Below are 16,032 nucleotides of genomic sequence, written 5' to 3' on the forward strand. Positions count from 1 at the left end.
AAATGCAACCCCTCCAGTATTCTTGCCTGGAAAATCCCACAGACAGAGAGACCTGACAGGTTACAGGCCATGGGGGTCACAAAAAGTTGGATATGACTGAAGCGACTTAGCATATAAGGCACCACTTGCCCTTTTTGTAATTTTCCATTTCTACATAGCACCTCATCCCTTTTTTTTTCCCTTCTCTCACTTCCCCCATAGTCTCTTTGTTCTTTATCTATTCACCCTTTAAAGACCTCAGTCACCTGTGCCTAATTTGAAGCAGAACCTCAGTTTATACTGGAATCTCTGTCTCTCCCTTTATTTAGCAGTTTGAATAAAATTTGTCTTGTTGTTCTTCAATGTGTCTAGCTCTGTTTTTCTTTGACAAGGACATCTATCTTATATTTTTGATTTTTTAATGCAGAAGATGTTTCTGAAAATACATAGTGAAAACAGTCTGTTCAATCTTTTTAAATCAACAGACTGAGATCCTAGCCAGTCTCATTTTTTCATAGTTATGAAATTATATGTAAATTGGTATGAAAAGCAGAATTGATCACTGAAAGATTTATAAAGTTAGAATTGTAAATTTAATATAATCCACTCATATCTTCAGTTACCACTTTTCTTTGTTTTCATGAACAGAACTGACGATTTCAAGAGGAATATTTAAGTATTTATCAAAAATTGCACAGAATTATTTCCATCCATGGAGCTGAATGGATTAACAAACACAATATGTTTAAGAAAGAATAAAATCTTGGGGTAAATCAGGAAAACTCACTTCTTGTTAAATGCGGAGAATAATCTTGGCATAACTTGATCCATAGTAGTTGAATTAAATGGAATAATCTTCCCTATCATGCCTACTAGCCTGAGGTCTCAAAATCTACTTATTTTTCTTCTTCCCTGTCTTAATAAACTTTTGATAGCAAAGCAAGCAACAACTTATGACAAGGAAAATAGCGGTTGCCACACAGGCCAGCCGGAACCCAATCACATCCAGAGAATGGTATTGGTACAAGTTGAGGTCATGGGTGGCTGGTTGCAGGTGCTTAGCTCCTTTGTGGTGCATGACAAATTCAAACCAGAAGACTGCTCAGTCTAGGGAATTCATGGGCTGAGTGATTGATAACCGCATAGCATTCTCTTTATACCTGAATGGAAAACAATGCAATATCAATTTATAGATAGAATTAGAAAAGATAAATATGTGAAATTTCCATGCAGATAGAAGAAATATGTGCCTCATAGACAGGAAGAGTGATAGATTATTTTCTTCAGACACTTTAGCTTATGGAATAAAATTTGTTAAATGAAAAGATTTCAAGCTATGAAGAAAAGAGAGAACATGGGAGAGGAGAAGTATTTATAACCCAGAGAATTTATAACCCAAATTTATAACCCAAAGAATGGGATGAGCTCACAGATGGAAAGAAGAATATAGAAAAGAAATGAGAAAGGAAAAGAAATACATGATCTGAGTGTTCAAAGCTTGAGTTATCCAGTAAGGTTTTGTTAACAGACTTAAGAGACAAGTTTTAAAATACAATCATAATCAAGAAATAGGAGGCAAATCCATGATGAGGTTCAGAGATGTATCCACCCAGAGCTGATCAGGGGTTGTTACTGAGCAGGAATTAATACTGACCTTATTTTTGGTAGTAGTAGCAGTAGTTTTAGCAGTTCAGCTGTGACTGACTCTTTGTGACCCCATGAACTATAGCCCTCCAAGCTCCTCTGTCCATGGAATTCTCCAGGCAAGAATACTGGAGTGGGTTGCCATTCCCTTCTCCAGGGGAACTTCCTGACCCAGTATCAAACCCCAGTCTCCTGCATTGCAGGCAGATTCTTTACCATTTGAGCTAAGTTTGGGTTTAGCCTATAAGGAGTATGTCAAGGCTGTATGTTGTCACCCTGCTTATTTAACTTCTATGCAGAGTACATCATGAGAAACGCTGGACTGGAAGAAGCACAAGCTGGAATCAAGATTGCCAGGAGAAATATCAATAACCTCAGATATGCAGATGACACCACCCTTATGGCAGAAAGTGAAGAGGAGCTAAAAAGCCTCTTGATGAAAGTGAAAGAGGAGAGCGAAAAAGTTGGCTTAAAGCTCAACATTCAGAAAACGAAGATCTTGGCATCTGGCCCCATCACTTCATGGGAAATAGATGGGGAAACAGTAGAAACGGTGTCAGACTTTATTTTTTGGGCTCCAAAATCACTGCAGATGGTGACTGCAGCCATGAAATTAAAAGACGCTTACTCCTTGGAAGAAAATTTATGACCAACCTAGACAGTATATTCAAAAGCAGAGACATTACTTCGCCGACTAAGGTCCGTCTAGTCAAGGCTCTGGTTTTTCCTGTGGTCATGTATGGATGTGAGAGTTGGACTGTGAAGAAGGCTGAGTGCCGAAGAATTGATGCTTTTGAACTATGGTGTTGGAGAAGACTCTTGAGAGTTCCTTGGACTGCAAGGAGATCCAACCAGTCCATTCTGAAGGAGATCAACCCTGGGATTTCTTTGGAAGGAATGATGCTAAAGCTGAAACTCCAGTACTTTGGCCACCTCATGCGAAGATTTGACTCATTTGAAAAGTCCCTCATGCTGAGAGGGATTGGGGGCAGGAGGAGAAGGGGACGACAGAGGATGAGATGGCTGGATGGCATCACGGACTCGATGGACGTGAGTCTGAGTGAACTCCGTGAGCTGGTGATGGACAGGGAGGCCTGGAGTGCTGCGATTCATGGGGTCGCAAAGAGTCAGACACGACTGAGCGACTGAACGGAACTGAACTGAACTGAGAGGTGGAAAGTGTGGAAGTGGATTGTGTTGGTTTGAAGATACTTATCTTGTTGCCTACATTTTAATTCTTTCTCTTCCTTACTTTTTCCTTTTTAAAAGGAGTGCATAGGAATAGTTTCTTATCTGAGTCTTTGGAGGAATAATAAATTGATTCTTAGAGGTATTCCTAAAATATAATAGCCTTTTAGAAAATGTTTGCTAGTTTTATTGCTTTTACTGTCAGTCCCTTTAGAATCTGGAGAAGGCTCAACATTTCACTTCCAGGCTTTGCAGTTACATTTGTTTCTACTGTTGAAATGATGATGGACTAACAGACAAGGAAGAAGGGGTAAAAAAAGAAATATGGCTCAGGAACTCTATCAAAAAATGCTACAACATGGTACTGTAGTGAAAACTATTGAGTTAACTTCTCTTCACATTCTGTAGAAAACACAGGAGAGCACTGGGTTTTTGGGAAGAGGGCAATAAACCAGAAACATTTTTGTTTTACCCTAGGAAAAGACTTGTGGCTACCTGGTGGCTCACCAGTAAAGAATCCGCCTGCAATGCAGGAGATAGTGGGGTCACAAGTTTGATCTCTGGATTGGGAATATCTCCTGGAAGAGGCCATGCAACTCATTCCAGTATTCTGACCTGGAGAATCCCATGGATGGAGGAGCCTGGTGGGTTACAGTCCATGGGGTTGCAAAGAGTTGACACTCCTTGCATGTATGCAGGGAATGACTATAATGAGAAGTTACTGAGTGTATGCAAAAGACTCAGTACTGAGTGTAAAGTTTCATAAACATTCAGTATATATCAGGTAATAATTTATTTTCATTTTTGGACGCCACCTTTACAGTACTAAAGATTAAGAAATGTAAAAGATTCTAGAGAGATGTACTTCTAATAAAAACCACCATATGAAAACTGTATCTCTTAAAAAAAAGAATAAAATGTGCTTCTTATGGTACTCATTTAGTCTAATATTTATACTGAAGTAAAAATTAAATAGCACTGATTTTAAGAGAGAAATGTTGATTGTGCTATTATTACCAATATATTCACAAAATGATTTTTCAAAGCCATTATGAAACAAATGGGGAAAAATAGGGACATCACAGTTATGATATTAATAATAAGAGTATTGCTGAAATTAATGTATATCTTTAAATGATTTGATAACCCAATATTCCTGGTTTCAAAATATCTGATTTTTCTACAGGAATATCCCAATTTATCTCTTCAAGTCAATTGCTTTTTGATTTTACATTCTTCCAAATAAGACAAAACAAGCACAACAAAAAAAATCAGAATGTATTTTCACTTAGAAATAGTATCTACATTGTTGTAATTGGGTAAATCAAAAAGTTCTAGCTTTTTGCCACTTATTAGTGATGGAGTCAAAATCATAGTACATAATTGGGATGTCTTAGATGTAAAGGGAATTTGAAATTGACCAAATCATGGTGGCTTACTGAAAATAAACAATCTTAGAAGAGTTGAAAACATTTGAGGAGCTCATTTGCTAAAAGAAATCTGTGACTGTGCAGCTGAGTACTCATAATATTAATTGTTCCTGCTCTAATCTTGTTCTCAATATTTCCTGTTACCTTTGTTAATCCTCCTGTTACAATTGCAGTGATTCATCTCATTCTAATGATTAGCTCTTTCAAAATTTCTCCACTATCCTTAAAACTCTGATAAACTATTTCCCTAAAAGTACTAGAAAAACTTTTGTGACCCTAACAATAAGTTACTGATTACTGTTTTCAAAGTATTGAGCAAATCTTACTCCTCATTGTGTTTATATGAAGACTCACTGCTGCCTTCCTGATCTTCCTATGAAAACTTCTCTAGAAATAGTATCTAGTAAAGAAAAAATTATACTCACAAAGGATTATTAATGGCTTGCTTCTATGCATTAAGAAAATCTGATCTTGACACTGTTTCCAAGTCTAATCTAACAGCTGCTCCCTTGACCTTCATTTGAGGGATGTTATCAGGTTGATCAACAAACATAAGCAGTCTTACCATAGGGATCCCATGGTACATTGGCTAATTAATGCCATTTGTTCTACTATATAAAGGCTTTGGTTTTTCAGTGTCCTAGGATTGAATGAATTTCAGTAAAATTATTAATTATAATATTGAGAAATAAAATAAGATATGAACATTATAAAGTAACTGAAATAAGCAGTGTCTTTTAGATAACAGATGATTATACATATGAAAGCCCGTTTAAATTGCTTCAGAACATAAAGCAAGGAACCCCTAAGTCTGCTGAAGAGGTAAGTGAAGACTTCATAGATGAAGTGCTTTGTCACTTAAACTTCACAAATGAATTCATGATTGGCAGGTGAACACCTTAAAAGAACATTCTGGGTAAAAGAAACCATACGCATAAAAAGGGAACATTCAGAAATATATTCTCTTAAAGAAATAGTGAAGTCATTTAATCTTATAGGAATGGTGTCAAGGCCATGGGAAAGGTAATCGTAGTGACAGTAGAACCTGAGAAAGGAAAAATATTTTCCCATGAAATGTGTAATTGCCTTGAAAAAATGATTGTGGATTTTTTTTCCTGCAAAAAATGAGAGTCACTAGTAATAAAAAAGGAGCTGTTATTTTTCAGTAGCTTTTAAAATACCCCTACATAGTAATGCACAAAATTCTCCAAGCCAGGCCTCAGCAATACATGAACCGTGAACTTCCTGATGTTCAACCTGGTGTTAGAAAAGGCAGGTGAACCAGACATCAAATTGCCAACATCCACTGGATCATCAAAAAGCAAGAGAGTTCCAGAAAAACATATATTTCTTCACTATTGACTATGCCAAAGCTTTTGACTATGTGGATCACAACAAACTGGAAAATTCTGAAAGAGATGAGAATACCAGACCACCTGACCTGCTTCTTGAGAAACCTATATGCAGATCAGGAAGCAACAGTTAGAACTGGACATGGAACAACAGACTGTTTCCAAATAGGAAAAGGAGTACGTCAAGGCTGTATATTGTCACCCTGCTTATTTAACTTCTATGCAGAGTATATCATGAGAAACGCTGGCCTGGATGAAGCACAAGCTGGAATCAAGATTGCTGGGAGAAATATCAGTAACCTCAGATATGCAGATGACACCACCCTTATGGCAAAAAGTGAAGAAGAACTAAAGATCCTCTTGATGAAAGAGGAGAGTGAAACAGTTGGCTTAAAACTCAACATTCAGAAAATGAAGATCATGGCATCTGGTCCCATTACTTCATGGGAAATAGATGGGGAAACAGTAGAAACAGTGTCAGACTTTATTTTGGGGGGCTCCAAAATCACTGCAGATGGTGATTGCAGCCATGAAATTAAAAGACACTCACTCCTTGGAAGGAAAGTTATGGCCAAATCAGACAGACAGAATATCAAAGAGCAGAGACATTACTTTGCCAACAAAGGTCTCTAGTCAAGGCTGTGGTTTTTCCAGTGGTCATGTATGGATGTAAGAGTTGGACTGTGAAGAAAGATGAGTGCTGAAAAATTGATGTTTTTGAACTGTGGTGTTGGAGAAGACTCTTGAGTGTCCTCTGGACTACAAGGAGATCCAACCAGTACATCCTAAAGGAGATCAGTCCTGGGTGTTCATTGGAAGAACTGATGTTGAATCTGAAATGCCAATAATTTGGCCACCTGAAGCAAGGAGCTGACTCATTTGAAAAGACCCTGATGTTGGGAAAGGTTGAGGGCAGGCAGAGAAGGGGATGACAGAGGATGAGATGGTTGGATAGCATCACCGACTCAATGGACATGAGTTTGGATAAACTCCAGGTGTTGGTGATGGACAAGGAAGCCTTGCATGTTGCGGTCCATGGGATCACAACGTCGGACACAACTGAGCAACTGAACTGAACACAGGAGAAAATAGAGATGTAAGGAAAGAATTAATATATAGAACAATAACTCATGAAGCTATTGAATATTTCACTGTGAGAAGTAATTACAGGCAAAGTATAGATACTTTTTATCTTGAACATAAGGGACATGACCAGGTGTAATACAGTGCCAACTGTCACATTTTCTCCTTTCCTCTTCTAGGGTTGGCAGTAAAAATACAGAGTTAAAGTTTTCTTTCTGAGTGTTTCAAAAATAAACTGTTGATAAGTTTGTTTGCTAATGAAGTAAAATCCCTCTGCTCAGCTGTTTTTCATGTTTTTAGCATTTGTTCTGTCAATTTTTACTGAGACGGTCATTCTGGGTGATTCAGCTATACAGCCAAGTATTGGGTCTTAAGGTGTCTGGTTTCTTGCCATTGTATCTCTGTAGAACCTGTTGGGGTAAAGGAAATATCTTATTCAATGAGTTTAAAGTTATAGTATTAGATTTCTGAAGAGATGAAAAGACAACTAGTTAAATGTCCTCCACATGGTTTGTCAGGAAGCAAGTACAAGAGATCTTATGTCTTGACAACTACTAATGCACTGACATTAGTAGGAATACCCATATTTTACGCACTTATTACTATGTTCAGTCAGGTATGGAATATAATCATGAATTTCTACACATGATGGCATAGACAAATGAAGTTTTCAATGCCAAATTTAGATATTTAAAATAATTGCTAGACGGTCTTTATTCTAATGTAAAAAGACTGGGAAATTTCTAATAATTTATATACTTTATAGCTTCATTTTCTTCTAAATTTCTTAATTTTTATATCTAATTTTCTTAGTTTTCTTAATTTCTTAAATTTTATGTCTTCTACCCTCAACTCTCATAGTTTTACACACATTATTGACAAAGTTTCAGAATTCCTAAGTTTTATAACACTTAGACATTTGTTTTATATATATATATATATATATATATATATATATATATATATATATATTTACTTCCTTAGTGGCTCAGATGGTCAAGTGTCTGCTTACAATGAGGGAGACCTGGATTCGATCCCTGGGTTGGAAAGATCCTCTGGAGAAGGAAATGGCAACCTACTCCGGTACTCTTGCCTGGAAAATCTCATGGATGGAGGAATCTGGTAGGCTCCAGTCCATGGGGTCACAAAGAGTCAGACACGACTGAGTGACTTCACTTTAATACACTAACTGTCATTTTCAAATATGATATTCACTAACATGCTACAGAAGAGAGTTAACTTATATTCACTTGTTAATATATCTTTTGATAGATGTCTTTTACTCTTTTGATATACAAGGAAAATGCATGTGTAATTAGCCATTTAAGAGAAACAACTCTTTCTGTTCATTTATAATTTGGCAATAAGTTAATGCTACTTATAAAGCATACCTTCTTAGATTATAAATTGTAAGCATTACTTCCAAGAAAAATGAAAACTAGTAAGTTTTGTCATGAGCCCAGAGTATTACCACACTTACTAGGTTTGGAAATAGTTTAAATTTAGAAAAGAAGAGCTTGTTGGTAATTTATACATATCAATAAGGTTATTGAAAATATCCAACCTTGTGATAATAAAATTTATTCAGCTGACCTTGAATACTTTAACAACAAACACAAAGCACTGACAGTAACGATCATTTAGTTTCTATGCTGCTGCTGCTGCTGTTGCTGCTAAGTCGCTTCAGTCGTGTCTGACTCACTGTGACCCCATAGACAGCAGCCCACCAGGCTCCACCATCCCTGGGATTCTCCAGGCAAGAACACTGGAGTGGGTTGCCATTTCCTCCTCCAATGCATGAAAGTGAAAAGTGAAAGTGAAGTTTCTATGCCCAGTACCAAAGTAAGGTACCAGTTTTGGAATTCTCAATCAATTCTCATACACTGGATTATAATTTATAGTTTTTAACCTCTATTTGCTGTGTGAATATAAAGTAAGTTTATAAAAATTGCATAGGTTATTAGGAGAAGACTACAATATCAGATGTCAAACTAAAAGAGTAGTTCACAAATATCCAAAGACCCCAGTGATATTTTATACATTAGAAAATAAGGTATCACTCTATTTTATGGAAAAAGAGGCTGCTAAATATTTCCATGCCAGTCTTCCTCATGCCTCACTCCTTCTTATAATCCTTTCTTCCTTCTCTATCAGGAGGGACAATGTGACAGGTTAGAAGCAGAATCCATTAAGGGCCAGACCTTACAATGCACAGGGTTTACTAAAGGGCAAGGCCCTATCTTCCCACTTTCTCTTTAATCTTCCCACTTCAGACTTTGGCAGGGTTCAGTCAACCAGGGAGGCTGATATTTCTCTTTTTCTAAGTCTTTGTGCTGGTTGGGTATCTGGAGGCAACTTGGGGAGACCTGGCCATCCTTTCTCTGAACAGGACCCTGAGAAGCACACTGGTAGGGCTATTCTAAAATTTAGGGGAAATGAAAGGGGCCAGAGCAAATACATTCTTCATAATGCATTCCAGACTTTTATCATTATTGCATAATATCATTGTGTTACTACATGTACTGTTAAAATTTAACTCTTGAGAACATCTGTATGTGTACTGTCCTCAGGAGCCCTTCATTCAAGAGGAACAAATGACAAAGCAGAATTTGGTGATTTACCTTTCAGTCCACAATCCCATTATAATACCAAAATTGACACTTACCTTTAAATATTTTTCTTTATAATAATGTTAATCCACAGTGTTGTTAATAAAAGACATTCTGTACTACTGTAGCACTTGCTATGAATATTTTGGCTTTTATAAATATCTGAGATAAGTTGGAGCTGTCATAGTAGTTTACCTTTCTTGCAGAAATTGTCTGTAATCTGACTTTTTACATTATTGAAACAAGTCATTAAATAGTTTTTCACTATTAAGCTACTTTGCCTACCTTATGTGGAATCTGGACAAGAGATGATGCAATCATATTGGCTTTTCTTCTTTTATGTTAGTGACCACTGACCCCAAAGAAAATACCATAATACCTTTTTCTCCAGAGCTCTGGGCAAACTCTTCCATATCCTGTGAAAAAAGAATTTGCTTCATCACAAAGGAGCAACAGCATAACAACCAATATTGAAATGATTGCTGCAAACAATTAAAGAGAGAAAAATCAGATATGGTCTGGAATTATTAGAGTTATAGATTTTAAAAAGATGCTACCATCTTAACCATTCCTAAATGTGTGGTTCAGTAGTGTTAAGTGTATTCATATTGTGCAACCAATAACCAGAACTTTATCACCTGGCAAAACTGAAAATCTATGTCATTAAGAAATGCTCTGGCAACCATCACTCTGCTTTGTGTTTCTACAAATATGACCAAGCTATATATACTTTTGAATTTTATGGTACTTGTCTTTCTGGACTGGCTTATGGCACTCAGGGGAAGGTGCATCCAAGTTGTGTGGTGTTTCAGAATTTCCTTTTAAAGGTTGAATAATCGTTTATTGCTTTATTGGTTGAAGGACATTTGGGTTGCTTCAGCCTCTTGGCTCTTGTGAACAGTGCTTTCATGAACATGATGTACAAATATCTCGTTGGCATCCTAGTTTGAATTCTTGTGAATACATTCCCAGAAGTGTAATTGCTGGACTATACGTAAATTCAATTTTTAAGCTTTTTAGGAAACTCCATAGTGTTTTCAATAATGATTGTTTTTTAACAGACCTCATCCCTGAGATTCTTGAGGTCCTTGGTATAAGGTGAATTTCTAGTGTTATGTGTATCTGTGCACTTGTGTGTATGAGTTAGGAAAGAAAGGAGACAGAGGCAACACACAGTGGTGAAGAGGAGATACTGTAAAACAGTGTTAGACTTAGACTCTTCATCAATATTGTCATTGGTTACTACATAGATTATTGGAAGAAGACCACATAGCAACATAGCAACCCATATTTAATTGTTTATTATTATAGTCCTGCTAAATCATTTCTTTAATTTATTCCAGGGAGATGTTCTGAATACTTTTAAGAAATAAGTCAGTAGTATTTCTTTTCCCTATTAACACTAAGAAAAATTATAATTTGAATGATTTATCATTTTCTCATCTCTATACTTTACCTTCTCTTCAGTTCAGTTCAGTCACACAGTCATGTCCGACTCTTTGTGACCCCATGTACCACAACAAGCCAGGCCTCCCTGTCCATCACCAACACTGGGAGTTTACCCAAACTCATGTCCATAGAGTCGGTGATGCCATCCAACCATCTCATCCTCTGTCGTCCCCTTCTACACCGTGCCATCAATCTTTCTAGGCACCAGGGTCTTTTCATATGAGTCAGGTCATCGCATCAGGTGGCCAAAGTATTGGCGTTTCAGATTCAGCATCAGTCCTTCCAAGATTCAACATCAGTCCTTCCAGTGAAAACCCAGGACTGATCTCCTTTAGGATGGACTGGTTGGATCTCCTTGCAGTCCAAGGGATTCACAAGAGTCTTCTCCAACACTACAGTTCAAAAGCATCAAATTTTCAGCATTCAGCTTTCTTAATAGTCCAACTCTCACATCCATACATGACTACTGGAAAAACCATAACTTGACTAGATGGACCTTTGCTGACAAAGTAATATCTCTGCTTTTTAATATGCTGGCTAACTTGGTCATAACTTTCCTTCCAAGGAGTAAATGTCTTTTAATTTCATGGCTGCAGTCATCATCTGCAGTGATTTTGGAGCCCCCCAAAATAAAGTCTGACACTGTTTCCACTGTTTCCCCATCTATCTCCCATGAAGTGATGGGACCAGATGCCATAATCTCAGTTTTCTGAATGTTGAGCTTTAAGCCAACTTTTCCACTCTCCTCTTTCACGTTCATCAAGAGGATCTTTAGTTTTTCTTCACTTTCTGCCATAAGGGTGGTGTTATATGTGTATCTGAGGTTATTGATACTTCTCCCAGCAATCTTGATTCCAGCTTGTGTTTCTTCCAGGCCAGTGTTTCTCATGATGTACTCTGAATATAAGTTAAATAAGCAGGGTGACAACATAACAGCCTTGACATACTCCTTTTCCAATCTGGAACCAGTCTATTGTTCCATGTCCAGTTCTAACCGATGCTTCCTGACCTGCATATAGGTTTCTCAAGAGGCAGATCAGGTGGTCTGGTATTCCCATCTTTCAGAATTTTCCACAGTTTGTTGTGATCCACACAGTCAAAGGCTTTGGCCTAGTTAATAAAGCAGAAATACATGATTTTCTGGAACTCTGTTCTTTATTTGATAAGCCAGCGAATGTTAGCAATTTGATCTCTGGTTCTTCTGCCTTTTCTAAATCCAGTTTGAACATCTGGAGGTTCATGGTTCACATATTGCTGAAGCCTGGCTTGGAGAATTTTGAGCATTACTTTACTAGTGTGTGAGATGCGTATAATTGTGCGATAGTCTGAGCATTCTTTGGCATTGCCTTTCATTGGGATTGCAATGAACCCTGACCTTTTCCAGTCCATGGCCACTGCTAAGTTTTCCAAGTTTGCTGGCATATTGTGTGCAGCACTTTCACAGCATCATCTTTCAGGGTTTGAAATAGCTCAACTGGAATTCCATCACCTCCACTAGCTTTGTTTGTAGTGATGCTTCCTAAGGCCCACTTGACTTCACATTCCAGGATGTCTGGCTCTAGGTGAGTGATCATATCATTGTGATTATCTGGGTCGTGAATATCTTCTTTGTACAGTTCTTCTGTGTGTTCTTGCCACCTCTTCTTAATAACTTCTGCTTCTGTTAGGTCCATACCATTTCTGTACTTTATTGAGCCCATCTTTGCATGAAATGTTCCCTTAGTACCTCTAACTTTCTTGAAGAGAGATCTAGTCTTTCCCAGTCTAATGTTTTCCTCTATTTCTCTGCACTGATCACTGAGGAAGGCTTTCTTATGTCTCCTTGCTATTCTTTGGAACTCTGCATTCAAACGTATATATCTTTCCTTTTCTCCTTTTCTTTTGGCTTCTCTTCTTTTCACAGCTTTTTCTACGGCCTCCTCAGATAGCCACTTTGCTTTTTTGGCATTTCTCTTTCTTGGGGATGGTCTTGCTTACTGTCTTCAGTACAAGATCATGAACTTCCATCCCTAGTTCATCAGGCACTCTGTCTATCAGATCTAGTCCCTTGAGTCTATTTCTCACTTCCACTGTGATGATCTGAGCCACAGTCACTCCTGGTTTATATTTGCTGACTGTATAGAGCTTCTCCATCTTTGGCTGCAAAGAATATAATCAATCTGATTTCAGTGTTGGCCATCTGGTGACATCCATGTGTAGTCTTCTCTTGTGTTGCTGGAAGAGGGTGTTTGCTATGACCAGCGCATTCTCTTGGCAAAACTCTATTAGCTTTTGCCCTGCTTCATTCTGTACTCCAAGGCCAAATTTGCCTATTACTCCAGGTGTTTCTTGACTTCCTACTTTTGCATTCCAGTCCCCCATAATGAAAAGTACATCTTTTTTAGGTGTTAGTTCTTGTAGGTCTTTATAGAACCATTTAATTTAAGCTTCAGCATTACTGGTTGGGACATAGACTTGGATTACCATGATATTGAATTGTTTGCCTTGGAAACAAACAGAGATCATTTTGTCATTTTTGAGATTGCATCTAAGTACTGCATTTCAGACTCTTGTTGACTATGATGGTTTCTCCATTTCTTCTAATGAATTCCTGCCCACAATAGCAGATATAATGGTCATCTGAGTTAAATTCACCCATTCCAGTCCATTTTAGTTTGCTGATTCCTAGAATGTCAATGTTCACTCTTGCCATCTCCTGTTTGACCACTTCCAATTTGCCTTGATTCATGGACCTAACATTCCAGGTTCCTATGCAAAATTCCTCTTTACAGCATTGTACTTTACTTCCATCACCAGTCCTATCCACAACTGAGTGTTGTTTTTGCTTTGGCTCCATCCCTTTATTCTTTCTGGAGCTATTTCTCCAGTGATCTTCAGTAGCATATTGGGCACCTACTGACCTTGGGAGTTCATCTTTCTGTGTCTTATCTTTTTGCCTTTTCATAGCGTTCCTGAGGTTCTCAAGGTAGAATACTGAAGTGCTATTTCCTTCTCCAGTGGACCAGATTTTGCCAGCTCCTGGTTACTAGCATATTGCTCTCTGCTTTTACCTTTGACTATTTTAGATTCTACATATAAGTGATATCATATGGAATATGTCTTTCTCTGTCTTTTCAAAAAGATGAAAAGAAATGAGAATCTCTGACTAGACTAACCAGGAAAAATTACAATCATGTTGTAATTGAAAATCAATTTTGATTCAATTAATTAGGCACAGGTGGCTAGCACACATTAGTTTATAGATGATATCTAATAGTAAAAAAATATAATAGTAATAACAACAGTTAGTATTTCTTCTAGATCCTTGAATATGTGCCAGTCACATTTTGGAAGTTTCAAATGTACTAAAAAAATTTTCCCCACAACAACAATGGGAGGTTGGCTCTAGGATTTTAAGAGTGAGTGGTTATATCTCTGTGAACACCGCAGTCTAGTTTCCATCATTGTTGCCTATATCTCACGAAAACCTGCTAAATGGTGTCCCTTCTGCTCTTGGCCCTTTGCAATCCAACCCAGTGACTACATCCTGTGATTTTTTTAAAAAATAAAATGTGATCCTATCTCTTCTTTTCTTAACTCTTTTAACTTTCTCCCAATTCTTCTACTAGATATTTCAAATTCCTTATGATGATCTCTCTTCAACTTATTTCTTCAACATCATCTGCCTCTTACTCAGCCTCTTTCCATTTAGACTAAGCTTGAACTTCTTGGAAACTGTCATTACTATTCTACCTGCTTTTCTTTCATGTCTGCACCCCAGCCCTATCCCTTTTACCTATCCCTGAACATCCTTCAGATTTCACCTTACTTATCAGTGCTTCAGAGATAATTTCCATAATTCCTACTGGATATTTCAACAGCCTGTGTGAAAGTGAAAATGTTAGTCGATCAGTCGTGTCCCACTCTTTGCGATCTCATGGACTTCAGCCTGCTAGGCTCCTAGTCCATGGGATTCTGCAGGCAAGAATACTGGAGTGGATTGCCATTCCATTCTCTAAAAATTTTCCCAATTCAGGAATTGAACCCAGGTCTCCCTCATTGCAAGCAGATTCTTCACCATCTGAGCCACCAGGGTAGGAATTTCCTTATGATACCGAGCATGAAATTTTTATGACTTTCTTGTATTCTGGCTTTCCAGGTAGAGTGCCAAGTGGCACAAGCTGGCTTTACACCATTTCTCTATATTAGCACTTACTTCTGGAATATGCTAATCATTGAACAATTATTCTTTTAATGAATGTCTGATGTTTTATTATCTGTTGAATAATGAAGACTTTCATTTTTTTTCATATATTCTCAAAATTCCCAGGTATCCCATTTGATTCTGTAATGATAATTAAATTCATACACTTGAGTTGGTATAGGAATTTCTTAGAGTTTTTAATTGGCTGGTAATTTTATCAAGCTTCTCACATCCAACTCACTCTAATCAAACATTCTAAATTAAGAAAGCAGAATTATTTCTGTTGAAAATGCAAAGTAAACAATGCAAAACAGGAATACCTTAGGCAGAGATTTGGCAGGTTTGCAGAGGAGGGCTCCAACAAATTCAAAATTTGGTAGCACTGGGAGTGGAAATTCTAAATCCCAGTAGGTTCGAATGAGCCATATTTCAGCCATTTTCCAATCATTGTCTCATATGTTGTAGTGGGTCTTCCTGAAAGGAGAACAAAAACAAATCTTAGAGGAAGTGACAATATTGTCAAATGCATATATTAGGTGATTTTTGGAAAAGAGCTTAGAGTACTTTAGCAAAGATGTTTTGAAGTGTCTGTTTTTTGATAAGGCAAACATATATGTGCATGTATAATATACAATATGCACGTGCCTGGCAAGTTGCTTCTGTCATGTCTGATTCTTTACAACCCTGTGGACATAGCCATCCAGGTTCCTATAGGATTCTCCAGGCAAGAATACTGGAGTGGATTGCCATTGTCTCCACCAGAGGATCTTCTGGACACAGGGGAGCCAGGGGGTGATGGTGGTGGTGGGGATGGGTGTGGGTGGGATGGGCAAAGGATTTTCTATTTTTTGCCCTCAGTTTTTAAAGATAGCTTTATCTGACATAGAATTTTTGGCTGATGGTTTTGTCTTTCAACACTTTGAATATATCATCTCACTGACATAGAGCATCCATAGTTTCTGATGAGATATAAGTAGTATCTTATTGGAGTTTACTAGTATGGATATATTATCTTCCATTACTGCTTTAAGATTTTCTATCTTTAGTCTTCAACATTTCACTAGTGTCTGTGTATGACTCTCCCATGTTTATCCTCCTTGGAATTGATTGAAACA

The 16,032-nt window shown here is 37.5% G+C and overlaps 1 pseudogene; it reads right to left on the minus strand.

Annotated features, from left to right (window-relative positions):
- Window positions 1-871: 871 nt before the first annotated feature.
- On the minus strand, window positions 872-15,354 carry LOC138442983 (UDP-glucuronosyltransferase 2B31-like; annotated as a pseudogene).
- Window positions 15,355-16,032: the final 678 nt, after the last annotated feature.

Source organism: Ovis canadensis, chromosome 6 (genome assembly GCF_042477335.2).
Source record: "Ovis canadensis isolate MfBH-ARS-UI-01 breed Bighorn chromosome 6, ARS-UI_OviCan_v2, whole genome shotgun sequence".
Taxonomy (NCBI): Eukaryota; Metazoa; Chordata; class Mammalia; order Artiodactyla; family Bovidae; genus Ovis; species Ovis canadensis.